This window comes from Pan paniscus, chromosome 2 (genome assembly GCF_029289425.2).
Source record: "Pan paniscus chromosome 2, NHGRI_mPanPan1-v2.0_pri, whole genome shotgun sequence".
Taxonomy (NCBI): Eukaryota; Metazoa; Chordata; class Mammalia; order Primates; family Hominidae; genus Pan; species Pan paniscus.
In genome coordinates, this window is record NC_085926.1 from 166,792,812 (window position 1) to 166,814,886 (window position 22,075).

Here is a 22,075-nt window from a genome sequence, read left to right on the forward strand (position 1 = left end):
TGAGACAAAAAACAAAACAAAACAAAACCAGGGAACTCACCATCATGTTGTTTCCTAGATTTCTAAGGTTCTTATCCAATCTGCCTTCTTTTCTTCATATTTCAGGGACTTATGTTTGTTTTCTACATTGTGTGGAATGTTTACTATGTTGAAAGAGAGCAATAGGAAAAGGTGTGTGCACTCCATCGTTCTCTACATGGGCCTTATAAATATACTCTTACATAATTTAGGGAACTTTGTTTAGATAGTGCAGACATTATATAATATAGTAAACTTCTTTATTTAGTACATGTTAACTCAGTATAAATGGTAATGAAATTAATATGATTCTGCTTTCTCTTATTTTTTTTTCATTTCGCTCCTCCATCTGATTTTAGTTGGGTGTATTTTTATTCTTAACATCTCAATTGAAGCATTCTAAATTCTAGAATGTACCTTTATACACTTAAACACACTTATTGAATTGTTATATTTAAATAACATGTTTTGACACAGATCTCTCCCATGTACCCCACAAACTTGAATGAGGAAATAAGACCAGTATACCTATACTCCTTTGCCTTCTCTGTCTTTCCAGTTTATGCCTTGTTAGCACTATGTTAAAATCTCTACAATTGTTATAATTTATAATATTTATCTTCTATCATGTAGGCATAATTCCCACAATTGTTTTAAACTTAGCCTTAATTAAGATGAATGCAATGTTTACTAATAGTCTTTTTATCAGATATTTCCCATTTATTATTTGGCTGCTTAAATTTATCTCGCAATTGTTTCTTTAAAATATTTTAAGGCTACTATATTTCCAGCAACTTTTTAAAAAGTGGTTAATTTGCCACCATGTTATATTTGGATAACAGCTAACGGTGTATAAAATACATGTCACGTTTTTTCCTCACAAACTTAATAAACATTGATTAGCCATATGTTGGCAATGAATATTGCTGTGAGGTAAAAAGTCAGACTGATTTTTCTCACTCTTAAGTAAGCTCATATTTTTTCCTTATATCCTCAGTGGAGTTTCCCCTTGCCTTTGAGCCATTGTAACTATTATTTCCTGAGATAAAATATATTCATTCAATATGTAGCATCAGATCTTTTATTTCAAAGGAAAAATCTTGAATATTATATCTGAACATTTTCCTCTTCCAATTATACATTTCTCTCTCATTTCTTTTCCATTTCATTATTTTTATTTTCCTCATTTTTTTTTTTTTTTAACCTGGCTGTACTATCGGCAGATTCTGTCCTTCCTTTACCTGCTCCCAATGTGGCCTTCATTTATATGATGTGAGGTTCAATTTTCATTTCCACTTCTTTTTTGAGCTCTGCCAGCTTACTTTTTCATTTCCTTTTGTTGTCTTTTCATTTATTCCATGAACCCCTGTATCTCTGCATTGCACTCACATTTTATAGAGAACACTTTTTCATTACATCCTTTGAATTCTTGGAAGAGATTCTGGTTAATATCTTCATGTGCTCCATAGCAAAACTTTTCTGCTCTTGTTTCATCTGCCTTTTCTTTTTCATATTCCTTTATTCCTTTTTCCTTCTTACAGAATTTGCACTAAAACAGCAAGGGAAGCTTTGAACAGTTTCATTTTTTGTTTGTAAAATGAGAGAAGTATTTTTTTGTACAAGCTTCATTTTTTAATGCACCAGATATTTCTGGAAGGATAGTGTCTATTTAGGGTTAGAAAAATGATCTCAGCTAGAAGAAAGCCTTCTTCGTCCAGAGTGCAGCTCCATATAACACAAGGTGTGGGATGTATGTATGTGTATGTGTGTGTGTGTGTGTGTGTGTGTGTGAGATATTTGTGTGTGTTGAGCTTCTCTTTAGTTGCAAGGCTGCTAAACTACCCACAGATTCCCTTCTGTCCTAGTGCAGAGTTAAAAACATGGTATGTCTGTATAATTATTGTTTTGTTTTGTTTTGGTTTTGCCCAGTTTTCCTCCACTCTAAGATGTTCAGTGGGATTCAGAGAAGTTTCAATAGCCCTCCTATTCACCCAATCTTTATTTTTCAGGAAAGTGTCCTTAGTTTTGCTCTGTGTGTGTGCCATGGAGAAGTGGCTGCTCTGCTGGCCCTACTTAAGATCTATAAGGGCCCAGTATTCTCCCGAAAAATCCCTGTTTTCTGAAACTTGACAGCTCTTCTCTCCTTATGATAGTAATAATAAATACTACAATTAGGATAAGAAAATTTTGCAGTTTTCAACAAAGATTATGTTTTTCTCCTTGTCTCCCATTTTTCTTATAGATTTCAGGGGGCCTCTTCAGGTTCAACCTTCTGATTGAAGGGGATATAAAATTCTGTGGTTCTTATAATTAGACTTCTCCAACACACAATTTTTGGCAGTTTTATAAAAGTTAACAAATGTTATCTGAAAATTTCTTCCCAGTCAAGAGCATGCGTAAGTTATTCTTTACTTTTGTTTCCAATTTGTGCTTATCTTCCAGTAAGCTATTTTCTATATAGTGCTATGAGAGCATGTCCTTTTTTTTTTTTTTTTTTTTTTTTTTTTTGGGACTGAGTCTTGCTCTGTCGCCCAGGCTGCAGTGCAGTGGGGCGATCCCGGTTCACTGCAAGCTCCGTCTCCCGGGTTCACGCCATTCTCCTGCCTCAGCCTTCTGAGTAGTTGGGACTACTGGCACCCGCCACCACGCCCCAATAATTTTTTATATTTTTAGTAGAGGCGGGGTTTCACTGTCTTAGCCAGGATGGTCTCGATCTCCTGACCTCGTGATCCGCCCTCCTCGGCCTCCCAAAGTGCTGGGATTACAGGCGTGAGCCACTGCACCCGGCTCGTGAGCATGTACTTTCATGTTATTTGAAAGCCACACTAACAGAAAACATTCTTGTAAATATTGTCCATATAATTATCTTCGTTGGCACCAAATCTGCTTTCGCAGCATAGCTAATTTAGTGCTTGGACAGAGAAGGTGACCCTGCCCATTGTTACCTTCCTGACACCTGGTTCCCATTCGGCCAGGTGGACACTGACACACTCCAGTCACTGGGTCACACTGTCCTGAGCCACAGGAACACCACTGAACACAGTTCCGCCCATAGTGATCTTCAGGACAAGCTGCAAGTAAGAGCAAAATAAAACAGAGCAAAACAAAACCAGATTTTTCTTATTAAACATTTTGCCAGACAAGATTTTTTAAAACTTGTGAAATACATGACATTTTCATTTAATCAAATAGGTTTTACTGACTTGCTTTTAGTTTGATTTTCAATGTGAAAAGTTACTTAGAAATAAACAAAGCAAAACAAGGGACTGTTTAAATTGTTGCTTACATAGAGCCATTTTAGTTGGCGTTAGGAATTTTCAACTAAATATCTAGTGTCAAAAACTTACATATAATATAAATGTCTCTTACAAATTAAGGACCTCAACTGTTCCCAATTTGGATTGTTTTGCTTTGCCATGTGTCTCTTAGCAAGTGTAAGAGTGTGTGCATGTGTGTGTGTGTCTCTATATATGTATGCATATGTATATATTACACACATATGCATGTGTATGTATATTACATATATTATGTTATATAGTATATGTAGGTATATCATGTGTACATATATGTTATATGACACATGTAGGAATATTATGTGTACATATGTTATATATGTATGTATAATATATACAACAAAATATATTTATAATATTCTTGAGTATGTTCTCTTAAAGCCCATTCTAGAATTTTAGCTAAAGTTCCTATACATAAATATAAGATTCATTATGCTCATATCTTCAAATATTCATTTGTATATTTGTATTTATTAATTTGTTTGGTGGTTTTTTGCAACTTCATTCCACAAATTCATTGAGATGCTTACCAAAATATATATAAATACACAAAGATAAAATAAATATCTGTTGAGAATCACATAAAGGGAAAATGTGGTAATAATATAAAATAAATATCATATTTTTTGGAACATTTAAGAGGTGGGTTGCAAATTTGGCTCTACCCTACTAAGCTGTCAAAGCAAATGGAAAGTGCTCAGGTACAAGATCACAACTTTCTTAAGACCAAAGTACCCCCAATGTTCAGAGAAATCACAGCTTTGAAAATGCTTTGGCAGAAGGACATTTCTTCCACTTACTCTCTTTGAAGAACAAATACAAAGGAACCAGACAGAACCTTGCTTAAGAACTGTTTATAGGTTGGCCTTTATAGGTTGGCCTTAACTGAAAGATAACTTGCCAATTGAGGCCTCAGGAGGCACTATCCACTAGGTGTCAGTTGTCTGCTACCTGGAGCCAGGTTTTGTCTTGTCTTTTATTCTCAATACAGCAGAGCACTGAGGCCTGCAGGGCACTTAAACAGAAAAATTACCCACCTCCAAAGGAGACAAAGCAACTGACTGACCAGGAAACATAGCATTTTGGGTGTCTAAAGACACCCAAATGTTATGCTAAAGCACATAACAGTGTAGTACCCTGTCTAGTTACAAATTTAGCTATCCTTCATCCAAATGAAGGAATCTCAAATGAAGGTATTTCACAATCTAGTTTACTTATGTTGAGGTGTGTGTTAAGGCAGTACTTCCATCTTTATTTTAAGATCTGTTGGAGGTACTTTTTTTTTTTTTTTTTTTTTGAGACGGAGTCTCGCTGTGTTGCCCAGGCTGGAGTGCAGTGGCGCGATCTCGGCTCGCTACAAGTTCCACCTCCCAGGTTCATGCCATTCTTCTGCCTCAGCCTCCCGAGTAGCTGGAACTACAGGCGCCCGCCACCACGCCCGGCTAGTTTTTTGTATTTTTAGTAGAGACAGGTTTCACCATGTTAGCCAGGATGGTTTCTATCTCCTGACCTCGTGATCTGCCTGCCTCGGCCTCCCAAAGTGCTGGGATTACAGGCGTGAGCCACAGCGTCCGGCCTATTGGAGGTACTTTTTTAATTAATAAGATTACAGAATAAAGCACAAAAACACAAATGTGCAGTTCAATGGATGATGACAAAGTGAACATCCTCATTCGTAACACCCATGTCAAAAATACAGTATTGCCAGAACTGACTTCCCCACAATGCACTCTCCTGCTCATTGCCTCTTTTATCCTCCCTAGAATTTATCATAATCGTGGCTTCATATGTGAGTGTTTCATTCTGACTGTCACCTGAAGGGTCAGAGGAGTCAGAGTGTATGACTATGGGTTGAGTTATTTGGGTTAAGCAAAACTATATAAATATTTTTAAAATGGCAGATCTGAAAAAAAAAAACAAAAACAAAATATACTTGGTAGTCATATCCTCAGAGTGTCTAAGCCTGTGCATTTGTAAGGGCTCTTCAATCCAGTGCCTTAAACTTTATGTCAATAGTTGTTTTTGTGATAAGTAGTTAATTTAAGGTCTTTGGCTTTTAGGAAACTGTTTACTTTTTGGTGAGCAGGGAAACCACTTACTTTTGAGCTAGGAAATTGCTGAGCATAAATGAAATTGTGGAACTTTAGACAATGAGTTTGACATTGTGAACACAGGAATCTTAAGTCTGCTCTGATCTTGGCAAACGTATTTTCTAATACTGACTTGAGTCTAGTGTTCCTGGGGCAAGGGGGGTTATCACCAAAAAGATCTCTTTGGCTACTTTCACTGACTGTAGCTTTCAACCAAACTCCTACATAAATATTCTTCAACCTAGAGTTTAGGTCAGTTTGTGTTTGCTGTTAGTACTGTAAATTAGGAAGTAAAATAATTGCAACAACATTTACTCTTTAACTACAGTTCTTAAAAATGCCAGTTCTCAGCTTTAGTACTTTTGCTAACAGTATTGGGCCTTGGAATGATCAGCGTATCCACTCCATAAAAGGTAAGAATAACTTAATTTGACTTCAGTCGGCCCCAGTGAAGCCAGGAGGGAAGATACAGGTGCCAATCATGGCGTCACAGATGCCACAGTTAGTCACTTACACATCTTTTGGCAATATGGACTATACGTGCCTTTCGGGTATCCTGTTAAAGGAGAACAAAACCATATGTGGTATTGTAACTTACAGCAACCAGATCTTCTTAAGAGTAACGTGTGTGTGTGTGTATGTGTGCGTGTGTGTGTGTGTGTGCTCTAGAGGGAGTAAAATCTGTGGTAAGAGAAAAAAGAGCATGAAATAAGGCTGGAGAGCGCAGGGTGTGTTGAAAATTTAGAGTACTCAAGGTAAGTCTTATTGAAAGAAGTGAAGCCTGTGATACAGAAAATAGCTGGTAATTATGACGTTTTTGATGATGTTTTTAAGAAAAGAACTGAGAATACTGGAACACAGGAATGGAATACTTTTTTTTCATAATATGTTTTTGTATATTGTTTGAAATAATTAACATGTGATTACATAAAGTTTAAAAAGGCCATAAAGTCATTTACACAATTCTGTGTCAATATTGTCATAAGACCTAGACCTGTAGAAGTAAATATTTCTAAGTTTTTCTTAGTTTTTCAATTATGCTTTTTTTTCCCAATTATGTTTTAAATCTTATCTTGGCTTAGTAGAAGTCCTGTATTTTCACAGATTTGTTGATTTCATCAATCCATTTCAACATATAGGCTGGTAGATGAGTGGGTCTCCTGGCTGATGAGGACAGGGTTGTTTTAGGCGCGTAGAAGGAAAACAGGCAAAAGTTTATTTTAATAACACCTGATATTGATTCTGCTTAATTTGCCCTATACGCAAAAGGTAAAATGGATTTAATTAAAGATAGTCTATTGCACGTATAATGATGATTCAACCATTATTTGTACAACTATAACTGTTATTTAAGTAACAAAATCAAAAAATTTTTTTCATTTGGTACTGGAATTCAGTGCAGCTAGTTGCTCAAATAAAAGCAATAAAGAAAGTATCATGCAGATTGAATTCATGTACCTGTTCTGCTATGTATTAACCAATGCCTTTGGGCAAGTTAAAAAAAAAAAGTCTCCCTAACTCTTTTTTTCCTACTTGCTGGAATATAAAAATTTCTCTAATGTTTATTCTGCTAGCTGGAATTTAAAAAATTACTCTAAGGTTGCTTCTGCTAGTTGGAATAGAAATAATTTGACTGGAAGTCAGATAGTCTAGATTTGACTCTTAGTTCTTATCCTTATAGGCTGTTTAAGTTTGAGCAAGACTTTAGACTCAGAGCTTCAATTTTCTCAAGAGTAAAATAAGAATACTGCTACCCACATCACAGGGGTATTTTTTAGTATTAAATGAGATAATCCATGTGGAAAATATTATTATGTAAAAATACTATAAACTTCAGGTCATAAATGGCAGGCTGTTGGCCAAATGTAGCCACAAATATGTTTGAATTGGCTGTCATAGTTTTGGCTTTTAGCAGCGCTGTAAAACAATTTTAATTAGTGGTCAACTTTCAAAGATTTGTTAATTTCACATAAAATATGGACTTTTGAGTTTTCCTTAAAAAGTCATATTAGCTGGCAATATTGGGTTTGCATTCTTCATAGCAAAAGCAACAAAATGCAAGTCTGATTCTCACCTTGGAGGGGCTTTGCACTCCCATCGGTTGCACTTCTCATCATTCAATTATCTTTTCCCTGACACTGAAGAAAGAGAGGCTCCGTTTTCCTTGTCTTGTTAGTTTCGTTCACTTGTGTCTTTTTTTTTTTTTTTTTTTTTTAGACGGAGTCTCTCTCTGTCGACAGGCTGGAGTGCAGTGGTACCATCATGGCTCACTGCAACCTCCGCCTCCCGGGTTCAAGTGATTCTCCTGTCTCAGCTTCCGGATTCTCCTGCCTCAGCCTCTGGATTCTCCTGCCTCAGCCTCTGGAATAGCTGGTACTACAGGCGCCCGCCACCACGCCCAGCTAATTTTTGTATTTTTAGTAGAGATGGGGTTTCACCATGTTGGCCAGGATGGTCTTGATCTCTTGACCTTGTGATCCGCCTGTCCTGGCCTCCCAAAGTGCTGGGATTACAGGCGTGAGCCACCACCCCCGGGCCACTTGTGTCTTAATTCCTCCTGGTAGTGCATTTTAGTTTGTGTCACCCACCTCTGTAAGTTGAAATACTTTTACCATTTCAGTAACTTGAAAACAAACTGCTCATTTTTCTTCTTTATCAGTTATGAAAGTAAATATATAAAATCTTATCCCTAGTCATCCAGGATTGACTGCTCCTTCTTCACAAGGGTCTCTGCAGGTCCCAGTATACCAAACACGTAGTATTAATCAATATTCATGGAGTGAATGAAAAAAATGAATGAATGAAAGTGATATATTTGCTACCTTACAGATAACATGTGAGTAGTTCTTTGTTTTAATTTTAACATTTCTTAAGCTTTTGCCATCTAGATACAGTTACTGTATCTGAAGTAGAGAAAAATGTTGTTTTTCCAGCTGAGCACCATGGCTTACGCCTGTAATCCCAGCACTTTGGGAGGTCAAGGTGGGTGGATCACCTGAGGTCAGGAGTTTGAGACCAGCCTGACCAACAAGGTGAAACACTGTCTCTACTAAGAATACAAAAATTAGCCAGGTGTGGTGGCATGCACCTGTAGTACCAACTACTCAGGAGGCTGAGGCAGGAGAATTGCTTGAACCTGGGAGGCAGAGGTTGCAGTGAGCCAAGATCATACCACTGCATTCCAGCCTAGGTGACAGAGCAAGACTCCTTTAAAAAAAAAAAAGAGAAAGAGAGAAAGAACAGAAGGAAGGAAGGAAGGAAGAAAGGAAGAGAAAAGTGTTGTATTATTTTATTTTTTACAAAATTTTATTACAGGTTGTCCCCAGATAAGACATGGCCTCAATTATCAGCTAAAATGTACTTGCAAAAATGGTGGCCTTTGCAATTCTGCAGATAGAAGGTCTATTTGTGGCCTTGGGTGGACAGGAGATTATTGTGAAAAAAGCAAGTTGATTCACTGCCTTTTTTCCCTCAATAAAGATCTACTTTAGGCCGGACGCAGTGGCTCACACCTGTAATCCCAGCACTTTGGGAGATCGAGGTGGGCAGATCATGAGGTCAAGAGATCGAGACCAACCTGGCCAATATGGTGAAACCTCGTCTCTACTAAAAATACAAAAATTAGCTGGGTATGGTGGCGGGCGCCTGTAGTCCCAGCTATTCTGGAGGCTGAGGCAGGAGAATCGCTTGAATCCTGGAGGCGGAGGTTGCCGTGAGCTAAGATTGCGCCCCTACACTCCAGCCTGGCAACAGAGCAAGACTCCGTCTCAAAAAAAAAAAAAAAGGATCTACTTTTGAGAATACTGTCATTGGTTGATAAAATACAGCAGAAACTTGTGAAGAAGCTATTTTCCAGTAAGCTAATTCAAGTTGTTTAGAACTATAATTGAATTTCCAATAAAATTGTTATGTAAATATGATTGATATTGTTACTGAAATATCACATGAAAACTCCTAAACTCCTTAAGTAATTGAAATAGTATTAATGTGAAAGAGCTCCTCTGAGACCTAAACTTAACTCCCCTACCAGCCACTTTTTAAGCCTAAAGAAAGGCTTTGTGGACACCAAATCTACTAAGTCTTGAGTTTCTAGGCATGAAGCTGAAGAATCTCCACCACCTCTGAGGCTTTGAGGCAGGCAAGGCGGAGGATACAGGGCTCTGGGAGAAGCCAGATCACATGAATAAGAATAGGCACAGCTGCAAAGAGGGAAGAGGACCACCCAAAAGTCTCCAAAATTTGTTTCATCAGGAAAAAATTTAATCAGTACAGTAGTCCCCCTTTGCCTGTGGTTTACCTGTGGTACAGTACAGTAAGATTTTTGTAAGATTGGCAAAACTCTAAGTACATTGATGTAATTTTTTTATTAGTTACTGTGAATGCCTTATTATGCCTAACTTATGAATTAAACTTTATTATTGTTATGTATGTATAGTGGAAAACGTAGTGTATATAGGGTTCAATGCTATCTGAGCTTTCAGACATCCACTGGGAGTCTTGGAATGTATTCTCCATGGATGGGGGGCCTGCTATACCACTATACATGCATTTTTATTTATAAATGACATTCTTGCATGTCTTGACTAATAAGTATAATATAAAATGTAGATAAATGCTTAAATTGATAAAAATGGATAAAATGAATATTGATAGTTGTTCTAATGTTTGTTTTCCTGAACCACAATTTATTATTTTGTACAACACTGGAAAGCACCAACTTTATTTAGAGCGCACTATTGTAGGAGACATTGTATTTTGGCAGATTACAGAGCAAAGGTTCTGGCAAAGTGTGGATGAGAACATTGTGCTGGAGGCCTAAACTTGAGGCACTCAGAGCAGAAAAAAATTCACAGTGTACGTTTACCCAGGTGGTTTCAACTGAGGGTGGTGTGACTCTTCAGACTTAGTGAAAATGAGTGTGATTATCTACTATCCGTCACTACTAGTTCAACTGTCATGAAATTCAACAACATGGTATAGAAGAAACCACATTGCAATGGGCATGGATAAACATGAATGCTAACCCTAGCTCTGCTAATACCATGTGGTCTATCTTTGGGCAGTTCACATCCTCTTTGTGATTTAATTTTCCCATCTGAAAATGAGGGTATTGAGCTGAATAATACCTGACAGTCCTTCCAAATCTAAGATTCAAGGCCATTTTTCATGGGATTTTGAAAAGATGGATATCCTGCCTAATTCATGGGAGATGGCTCTTATCAGTTTTGTGATTTGAGATTACAAAATCAGCTTTTTAAAAACAGACAGTATTATCATGTCCATGCTCTTTTTGATTGTAAATTGAGTAATTTTCTGGCATTTAGTATGTGGGATATTTTTACCGTTGATTCTATCATTTAAAGTTTTTATTATGTAACATTTCAAACACATACAAGAGTTAAGAGAATGATATAATGGTATAATGAATCTCCATGTATCTGTCATTCACCTTCAACAATAATCAATCAATTTATGATTAATCTTGTGTCATCTATACTTCCAGCCAATCCCTCACTCTGTACCTCTATGGTATTATTTAGAAGCATATCATGGTCATATTAATATTCTTTTCTAAGCTTTGGTATTATAAATTTTGTATCAATAAATAGTTTTGTGCATATATTGTTTAATATTTTTGCCAAACCTCCAAGAGGTTTTAAGTCTTCCATATTGGACTTACATATTCTGTATTGTACTTGATTGGCCACCTAAGGAAATGTTTCAAAGGTTAAATTTTACAGACTTTAAAACCTAACTTCCTTGTAAGATATTTACCTACTGTATGTGCATCATATTCTTTTGCTCTCTTTCTTCCTTCTTCTCTTCCTCCTTCCTTTCTCTCACACCCATCTCTGTGATTTACTCCCAGGACTTCAAATATCAAAAATTATATGATATCACCTTCCACAGATACTCTCTTATTTATTTAAATAATTTAATTTAAAAATCATTCTCACTAAATTTAGCCTGGATTTGAACACATTGCTTCTATATGTCTTTAAGGTATTGAAGGATTTTTTTTTCTTTATTTTTTCTGTTTTTTCTTTGTTTTTGTTTTGTTTTGTTTTTTTATTTTGTGAGATGGAGTCTCACTCTGTCACCTGTCACCCAGGCTGGGTTGCAGTGGCACAATCTTGGCTCACTGCAACCTCTGCCTCTCGGGTTCAAGTGATTCTCCTGTCTCAGCCTCCTGAGTAGGTGGGATTACAGACATGCATCACCACGCCCAGCTAATTTTTATATTTTTAGTAGAGATGGGGTTTCACCATGTTGGTCAAGCTAGTCTTAAACTCCTGACCTCGTGATCCACCTGCCCTGGCCTCCCAAAGTCCTGGGATTACAGGCGTGAGCCACTGCGCCCAGCCAGTATTGAAGGATTTTAGGAAAGGCTTTGGCCAAATGTTTATGTGCACATCATAGGACATAAGCATGATCTACTTAAAGCTATTTCAATTTCCTCATTCATTTTTCTAGACTAATTATAGAAACTGGCACCTATATATTCACTTATTTGTATGATCAAACTATTGTCAATGTGCTTCTCCATACAATTTTTTCTTTCTTTCCAATTCGCTCATTTCTTTATTTGGTATTGGGAAACAAATGAATTGAACATATTCTAATTTTCCTTTCATTTACTTTTAAAGTAAATAAAATTCTAATTTGCCTGTTATTTATTTTTAAAGTAATAGTATTTTGACATTTCCATTTCCCAGTGTACCCTCCGGGATTTTATGGCTTGAATTGTGCTCACATCTGTGACTGCAAAAAATGGAGCTAGTTGTGATGCAGCAAGTGAACAGTGCATTTGCCCAGCAGGTGTCCATGGCAGCCAATGTGAAAAAAGTATTGCCAGAGCATTTTTAAGGACACAAATGGGAGAATTCTGTGTGACTATGAGATCTTCTCATCTGGTGATAAACATGTAAACGAAACTGAAAATATGCAATAATTACTCAAACATTCAACTTGCACATTAAAGTGGTAGAAATTCACTCAACGGCCAATGTAATGAGTCCTTCTGATTTTGTGGCTGATTGGTCAAAATTTTATTTTCCTTTATATAAAGTTGTGAGATATTTCAAAACACCACTAAAACTGTTAGTCTTTGTTGGACAAGGATTCTACCTCTGAATGAGAATAAACGTTTCATTAAATGCTTTTAACGAATGTGACCTATGTATTGGGTTCAATGGCATTAAAAGAGATACAAGAAATTTATGAAAATATTTAAAGATGTGAATTAGGCATTTACCAGTAGAAAGTAATCATGGCCATGAGTGGAGATAGAGATATAAAGGTGAGAATTTGGGCTACTCAGTTTGAAATAAAATATAAAGCCCTAAAAGCCACTAACTCAGTAAACAACACGAAGTCCTGTTTTGGCCTATATTATGTATAGTCTTGTGTCTATAGTTACAACAATCATGATCATTATAATTATAGTATGATGCTAATGATAGTCAAAGTTATTGTCTGTGGCCTTTAAAAAGGATCTATATGTTAGTCTCATACTATGTTCTCAGTTGTCACTATAAAGAAAAATATCAATATTTTTCTGGCTGCAGTGGCGCGATCATAAATAAGACATAAAGAAGCAATGTGTTCAAATCCAGGCTAAATTTAGTGAGAATGATTTTTAAATTAAATTATTTAAATAAATAAGAGAGTATCTGTGGAAGGTGATATCATATAGTTTTTGATATTTGAAGTCCTGGGAGTAAATGACAGAGATGGTGTGAGAGAAAGGAAGGAGGAAGAGAAGAAGGAAGAAAGAGGGCAAAAGAATATGATGCATATACGGTAGGTAAATATCTTGTAAGGAAGTTAGGTTTTAAAGTCTGTAAAATTTAATCTTTGAAACATTTCCTTAGGTGGCCAATCAAGTACAATACAGAATTGTCTCTTATTAAGTCCAATATGGAGGACTTAAACCTCTTGGAGATTTTACCTCCAAGACTGGAGAAGATCAATATTTTCCTGGCTGAACATCAGAAGAAGTAACTGGTTATAAATTAAAATCAGATTCTGGAGTGCTCAGGAGAGATACTGACTCACAACTCTTTTTGTACATCCTTCATTATTCGTGTATTATTTAGTGATTCAATAAAATGTCATCCATTATATATCTGTGGTAGCAATAAGAACAAATTCCAACCTGACTCTAGTATACTATCACATGACAAGCAGCAGGCCCTGTGTTAAATTCTGGAAATATAGTGAAAAACATGGAGTTTATTGTCTTCCAGAGAGATGAATAATAAAAACACTTTAAGGGGAAATATTAAAAGTAAGACTCTTGGCTTGTAGACTTGGTTTCCTTCCTAAAGCTCCTACCTTCAAAAATTTTATTTGCATTCTAAAAGATAAATACTAGTGTTAAAGTAAATCAACTTTAAGACTTGCGTGTCAAATCAGTTTAGAATGGACCTTCGTTATGACATTCCAAAACTTTTCTCTCTTCTTTTGATCAGCAAATTCCAGTATCGTCCCACTTTACTATTTGGAACTCAATCTTGAGGAAATGTTATATTTAACTTTAATTAAGATGCATTAATGAAAGTGCAGGGTGTTAATTTTTCAGCACTTCTCCTTTTTTGGTCAGTATTCACCTGGCATGTTTGGAGATGATTGCCATCAACTTTGTGACTGTGAAGGAGAAACCTTCTGCCACCCAAAAACTGAAAAATGCCTCTGCCCCCCTGGGAGAACTGGAGCCAGATGTGATGCTGGTAGGACCCAAAGCACCTCAGGACTCCCCCCGACCCATGGTTATACAGAGATCTGTAGACATTTTCCTGCTAGAAGTGGTACTCTATTAAAGAGCATTGCCCAGAATTGCTTGATACTTTCCCCTTAGTATGATGAGCAGGGTTTGTAGCTGTTACATCACAGGCAGCTCAAACAACGCTACAGCTGTCAGAGGACACGTGGTAAGTACTTAAAGGGACACAGTTAAATGCCCCATCACAAAGGTGATTCATAGAAATCACTGAGAATTAAGGCAAGTAAGGTGTGGTCCAGATAGTATTCTTGAGACCCAAGCTTCCAGCTACTCTTTGGGAATTTAAATGCGTATTTCATTTTTCTTTTCACTCAGAGAAATAATGACCTAAAATATGAAGTTCTAATTCTTCAGGGACTGTCTTAAGAGGAAGAGAGAGTAGACTGAGTAATTTTGAACTAATCACTTGCTACTAGACTTAATGGATGCTTATCAGATGAAAAGTTTTATTTAATTCACAATAGAACTGAAGGACTGACCCTGCCACAGATATTACCCAAAATAGAGGGTTTAATCTCAGAATTTACTTTTCTCATCTGCAAAAGAGACGTGTTGAAGCTTCATTGCTAAAAGAAGGGTTATTTCTAAATAAAGTCATGGCCTACACAGATGTCCTACAAGGTATTTTATTTTCATTTTTATTTTCAATTAAACACGATTCATCTGTGATATTAAGTGTGAACAGCTGTGTCTATGCAGGCACCATAAAGATAAAAGACCTCATTTAACTTGAACTCTGGTAAAGGTGCTATTAAACAGCCATAATATTAATTCATAAAAGAATATAACAACCTTTTATTGGATTATTCTCCCACCCCATTGGTAAATTAACATTTGCAGACATTCAAACAGATGTCTTAAATATACATCATTATTAACATGAAAATGTGGTATTTTTATAAATTAAAATCAGATTCTGGAGTGCTCAGGGGAGATCCTGACTCACAACTCTTTTTCTAATAAGAACACTCAATCTTGCCACCAAACTAAGTAATCCTCCCACACACTGGGCAGGGGTATCTGGGTTGAACTTCATTTGAAATGACATAGGATTTTTAAAAATTTTTCACGAAGTTTCATGGTTTAAAGATTCAGAGCAGCATTTGCACTGCCTCCAAAGCTTCTTCCTAAAGGAAACTGTTGCTCCGTCATTTAGGAAGGGATTGAATTACTGTTTGCTAATGTTGAACCCTTGTAAAAATAATTAATTGCAAAATTGGTTTATGTTTCTATTTGCCTTATATTTATAATCTAATTAGTTAATTAAGGCAAGAGAGCTAGGCCACATCTTAACCTATGTTCATAATGCAAAAGAATAAAAAAGTGTACATCCAACTGCTCATCTCTAACCCAGCATAAAGGATAGTGAGTCAATAAAGAAGTTTTTAACAAAAATTTGCCCAAAGTTTCAGAATTTGCCCCAGGGCCTATATCTTCATATTTACTGACATTTCCCAAATTCTCACTTTCCTGCTTTTTACTTTTTTATTAGGGCTTTCTTCTGCATATGTTTAATACCTTGCATCCACTCATATAGTAGTGTAAAATGGGGAAAGAGCACTAGGTAAGAATTCTAAAACCCAGCTCTGCTGTTTATCAGAGATATATTATAGTAATTGAGAAGATCTTTTAAGCCATACCAAACCAAGGTTTATTTCTCGGTGGAATGTGAGAGCTTAACTCACTGCCTTGCCCACCTCACAGGTGTTAGAACCAACAGAGATACTGTATTAGAGACCCACTTTGTAAACTCCACAAGGGTAGGTGACTGTTATGATTGCACAGTTGAGTTTCTCTGATCCTTAAACATTGATAAACTGAGTTTCTTCCCAGTCCTGTCTGACCGAGTAGGAAATATGAATCTATTTTCTGTTTCCGTGAGCTGGGCTGGGCTTTCTCCTTATCCTCATAATTCTTCAGAAACAGAACTTGTTAATTCTCTACTGGAAATCAGGCTAAGAGCAAACACCCAGGCCGGGCCTTTTTGGTCAACATTTGGTTAAGCTAACACTTTCTATAATCTTCCATCATTTCTCTTTCTGTTGCAAGTACAATGTAATTCAATTTAAAGATAGAGTCCTGTAGGACATAGATCAGGGGATCTATGGACCTTCTGACATATTTAAAGAAATGAAACAGTTGAAATTAAAGTCATTTCATTTTCAATAACATAAGCACAAATAATTGTGTTTTCATCCTAAAGGTTAGTCTCCTGTATTGGGCGTTCAGCATGGGTGCTGCCTTTTTCTGACCTCAAGACAACTATCCAACTTTCCCTGTGTCCTTCACAATGCAACCACTAAAGCTCCACTGAAGTCTCTAATTCTGAGAAGGCACCTTAAAAATGTAAGTTGCTGTCCTGACTTCTCTTTTCAGTGTTGTCACTAACTTCCTTGACACTCCCACCCTTCTCCTGTTTTCCATTGATGTTCTTACTTTTATCACATAGCATTCTAGCATGGGAAGATATCCCATGGTAAAAAAGAATATTTCACAAGCCTATAATTATCTTATTGAATGCCAAGAAGTAATAGTAAGAACACTGTGTGTTTGAAAAGCATATCTGAATTGCTTTTATTTTATTTTCTCCCTCATAGAATGCAGGCCAGGCCTGTATGGACCAAACTGTGCTCTCCAGTGTCAGTGTGGTTACATAGCTCACTGCAGCCCTCTCAATGGGAGCTGCACCTGCCTTATTAAGACAATGGACCCAACCTGTGAGGAAAGTGGTTCAGATGATCCTCAATATCCAAATACTAACAGCTTTTCAATTGGTGAATAGAATTTTGCAGACTTTCATCCATGGTTTATCATTTTAACTTTGACAGAGAAATGTACTTACTCAGCCACTCAGCCATCTTCAGCCCACCCCGACCTGTTGTGGGGTAAATAACAGGATGTCTGAACTTTGTCATCTCCAAGCACAAGTCTCATTCTCTAGCCTAGCCTTCCCAATGGTTTTTTTGCTGAAGAATATAGCCAATAATAAGAGAATGTTATTTCAGGATCCCAATCTTAGTAATGTTTGGACCAATAAGTGGACCTTTTTTATATGCACAGGAGGTATTTAAATTTGGACGGAAGAACTGCTTTTCAGTTCAGGTTGGACTACACTGAAATATTCACACCTATTCACTGAAGACTTCAGTGGCCATGAAATAGCTGGATCCTCTTTAGAAATATCTAGAATTTCATCTATTTATTCTCAGTATCCTTCTTCATAACAAACTCTGCTCCGGATTGCTAATGTATTGTTTTTCAAACATGACTTTGGTGTGGGAGACTATAAAGACTTTAGCCACCTAATGACATGCACTTTCATAGTGAAACATCAAAATGTTTAGTGTGTTTTCTCCGTCACTGGCCAGCAGACAGGAAAAAACTGGGTAGCAGTGACCGAGGCCAGGGCTTAGCCTACTCTGGGGGACACAAATTTCCTATAAATCAGGACCTACTTGTAATCAGTCTTTTAATTCACAGTGGTAATCTTGATTCAAATTGTTCGTCATTTAGGACAACTATATAGCCATTTATGAACCTAAGATGAGTACTGTGATAAGCCAAGAAAGATACAGCAATAAATACTATTTTATTTTTGCTCTCAAGTAGTTTATAAGCACTTAAATTTTTCAGACCACTGGTTAATTCACATCAGCAAACAAAACTTTCTTGATTGGAAATGTTGTTTCTCGTGTTACCCATGCTTTATTGGGATAAAAATAGAGAATATTACAATTATATGACTGAATATTTGATTTATACAAGATGTATGAGTGGCTTTTAAATCAAAACAGATTTAGGATAGAATTGACTGAAGGATTTATAAAAATACTTTTATCAATTCAGTGCAGCTTCTCATCTTAATGATTATCTTTCTGAATCTCAGCACTTTTAACAGAGCAGAGATATAGCTACCTATAATGACCAGCCATGTCAAACTTAACGTTATTAAATGATATAAGGGAGTTAATGAGATCACTTTCCAAAAAAAGTTGTACTTTTTATTTTATTTTTTATTTATTTTATTTTATTTATTTTTTTGAGACGGAAGCTCACTCTGTCGCCCAGGCTGGAGTGCAGTGGCGGGATCTCGGGATGTCCGCTCACTGCGAGCTCCGCCTCCCGGGTTAACGCCATTCTCCTGCCTCAGCCTCCCAAGTAGCTGGGACTACAGGCACGTGCCACCATGCTCGCCTAATTTTTTGTATTTTTAGTAGAGATGGGGTTTCACCTTGTTAGCCAGGATGGGCTCAGTCTCCTGACCTCGTGATCCACCCGCCTCGGCCTCCCAAAGTGCTGGGATTACAGGTGTGAGCCACCGCGCCCGGCGTATACTTTTTATTTTTTTAGGGATAGAGTCTCCCTTTGTTGCCCAGACTTGGGTGCAGTGGCATGGTCCTAGCTCACTGCAACCTCAGACTCTTGGGCACAAGGAATCCTCCCACCTCAGCCCCCTCAAGTAGCTGGAACTACAGACATGCACTACCATGCCCATCTGATTTTAAAAAATTTGTAGAAACGAAGGTCTCACTATGTCACCCAGGCTGGCCTTGAACTCCAGGCCTCAAATTATCCTCCTGCCTCAACCTTCCAAAGCACTGAGATTACACATGTGAGCCACCACTCCTGGCTTCTCCAAGAGATTATTAATTTAGTTTAGTCTTAAATGAGATAAAATAAATTACCTTTTTTCTCCAGTATTTGGAATTAAAGATTTACATTTCAGTGCATTTTAACCATTTAAATCAGTCATTAATAATCTGTTATTTCAAATCAGCTGAAAACTATTCTTTATTCTGAACGTTTGCCCATTTTCTTTACCTGCTATTGTTTTAGTTTCTCTCAACTATCACCATCTAACCTTCAAAGAGAATAAAGTAAATAAAAGCAGCATTCTCTCTTGGGCTGCCAGCCCCCTCTGGATTTTCTTTATTTCATGACTGTTAAAAAATTGTGGCTACAAACAGGGAAAAGAGAAAGAAATCAGGCTTTTCTTCCTCAGTAGAGACCGTATTTCTATTCAGGCAGATGAGAAAAATCTAGATTTGATAGGAATAAAAATAAGGGATTTATTTTGACTATTCTTTTTGATTTTATATTACTTAACTTTTTATAAGTGAGAAACCATATGTAAAATGTTAAACAAGTTTCTTGGCAAATGGCAGATGTTTCATATATTATCTCCTTTCATCCCCTTTCCACCCAACACTAAAACAAATTGTGGGACCAGGAAAGCAAAGTCAGAGCATGAACCTGTATTTGTGCCATCCCAGGACCCTTTAGACAAATTGAATTTTCATTCTTATACCAGTCAGCATGAACAAGTGCAATTTACTGTAGCCCCTTTTCTTTATAAAAATTTTTATAAGTTGTCTTTCATATTAAAAAATAAAAATGAGAAAATGTTTAAAATCTAGAATATTTCCATTGTACTTTTGGTTATCTTGAAAAATCTTGATAAGCAATGCAGAGTGATCTCTCCTAAAAATACCTCAGTTCTGCTTAAGAACACTAGCAGATATCCTGAATATTATTATATGCAATATTTCATGCATAAACCAACATATAATAAACATTAATCTTAATTCTACAGCTGGAAAATTATGAAATATAGTTTCCTTGAAAATTTATATAATAGAATTTAAAATTTTATTTTTTGTAACTGCCACATTAAAACTGCTTCAAATTAAGAAAACAGTGTACAAAGACGTCACCTTTTTTAAACAAATAAATAAAGGTTACTGTTCACTTTGGCAGTACATAAGCATTTACCTGAGGTTTTTACATGTAAACTACTATTCAGGTACAGTGAAGTATGATTTGGCTGCCGAGAAATAATTTGCACAAAATGTTAAAGAATCCAACTATTAAGTGAAGTATAATCTAATAGGCATGTCCTCTTTAAGCTAAAGTTTAATGTAAAATTGGAATCCTTGTCATTGGATACAAATATTTTATATATTACTCCTCTACTTTTTCTCCCTGTTTAATCTGTCCTTTAAATGTAAAAATGCTGATCTCCAAAGGAAATGTATCCACTTATAATATTTAACCGACCTAGAAAGGCGCATGTGCTATGATGTTTTAGCCTCTTTCATTTGAAATACAAGATCAGAGTGGGGATTATTATGCTTTTCTGCAATAATATAGCTCAAGTTTAAAGAAAAGTGAGCAGATGTGTGGAAGTATGCTGGCTAATTTGGAGTCTCAATTCAACATGCCTGGGATAAACTATTTCACTATGACACCTAACTTTCCCCTACTCTTTCTAACTTCTACATTCGTTTATTGAGTTTTCCAGATGAGACAGCTACTTGACACAGGTTAAATTATTTTCAGAGAACTTGGAAATCATTCCAAGAGTTAGTGGCAAGAATGGCATTTCCTTTGTTAGAAATAACAAAGAGGGTTTGGCCTCTCCTGGGCCTCTTTCACCTTGGTTTCTCTAGGACCTGGTAATACAGATGTAGCAAGAATTTAAAAGAGCATTTGATGAAGTGAACAAATAATAGCAACTGTCTACACTCTAGGAGTTATGTATGCAATTCAGTTGAAATAACTTTTCTTAGGTCTGTAATAGAAAAAAAACAAAAAAGTAGCTGAGCTTTTAAAATAGATTTAAAAGACATTCCAAAGCTTTGTCTCTTTTAGCTAATTATGTGAAGACTATTTTCCACTTTTCCTGCTTATATTTTACTTTTTCTAAATAAAAAAACTTAAATATAAATAAAGTCTAAGATATGCATTTAAAAGTGATAGATGCCTCTTTTATGTTCTTCCAAATATTTAGAGTTTTATCTCTAAATCTTATATCAGGATTACATGAAACACCATTTAATAATTCTTCATTTTAATGTTTGTGTGCTAACAGCTCTAATTTTGAAGAATATTAATTCAAATAACATATATTAACAAATTAGGTGTTTTTCTTCCAACAGAAGTCTTAAAAATATATAAAATGTTTTAATATTAATGCCTCCACTTAAAAAAGATATAAGAAAATGTATTAAATATAATTTTTTTGCCGAGACTTCATGAGAAAAATTCAGCAATAGTTCAACAGACAAAACGATTCAGAACTGGATGTTTAGTGCTTAAGTGTTGACAATATTGGTCACTTGAAACATAGAGTATTGGCTTGTGAATAAAATTCCATATGTGAGATTTGGATGAATTTTTGAGAGAGCATTCAACATGTGTTTGATGAATAGTGGAACCCGTGACGGATTAGATATCTAAATGGTCAATTGGTAATATTTCAAATAGTTTATTAATTGAAAAATGCCTTCATTCGTGTCAATTTTCAACCATTGTCTACAAAGAAATTTTCTGCATTTTAACTCTACCTTGAATTCACTAAATAATTTTAAAATTTGTAGTGCCTACTATACTAGGTACTGTTTTAGGCATGAAAAAAGTAGTAGTGAACAAGAAGGATGTGTTCTCTGCCCTCATAAACTTCCAGTCAAGAGACTATGATAGCCAACAAGGGCAATGTTTTTAAATATCTCTAGCTGTGCAGTCAGTTTTATAGTTCATCAATCCTTTTATAGTTCATTAATCCTTTCCTAAGTGTATTTCTCACAAATTTGTTAATTCTCCTATGTTAATGCACACTTCGATAAATCAAATATATTTTACCTAACCTTAAATTCATGTAGCAGGTTTTACTCTTAGTGCTGTGATAGGAATTAAATTAAAAAAACTCATGAAATATAATTTCACATTTATAGAAAGCTGTATTATTCTTTGCAATGTAAAAGGAAAGTTCACTTTCAAAGCTGTTGTTGAAGCCCTACTGTTATGAGGATTTACGTAGTGGAAGTAGAGAAAAAGAAAATATTCCTCATGTTCTGACAACTGTTGCATCCTTTTCAGCATCCATTATG

The 22,075-nt window shown here is 36.0% G+C and overlaps 1 long non-coding RNA gene across 1 annotated transcript in view; it reads left to right on the forward strand.

Moving 5' to 3' along the window:
- Window positions 1-15,200: 15,200 nt before the first annotated feature.
- LOC129397469 (uncharacterized) overlaps window positions 15,201-22,075 on the forward strand; it is a 53,802-nt gene continuing 46,927 nt past the window's right edge. Inside the window, exon 1 of the long non-coding RNA XR_008624930.1 lies at window positions 15,201-16,532. This is a non-coding gene — a long non-coding RNA (uncharacterized LOC129397469). The remainder of the gene's footprint in view (window positions 16,533-22,075) is intronic.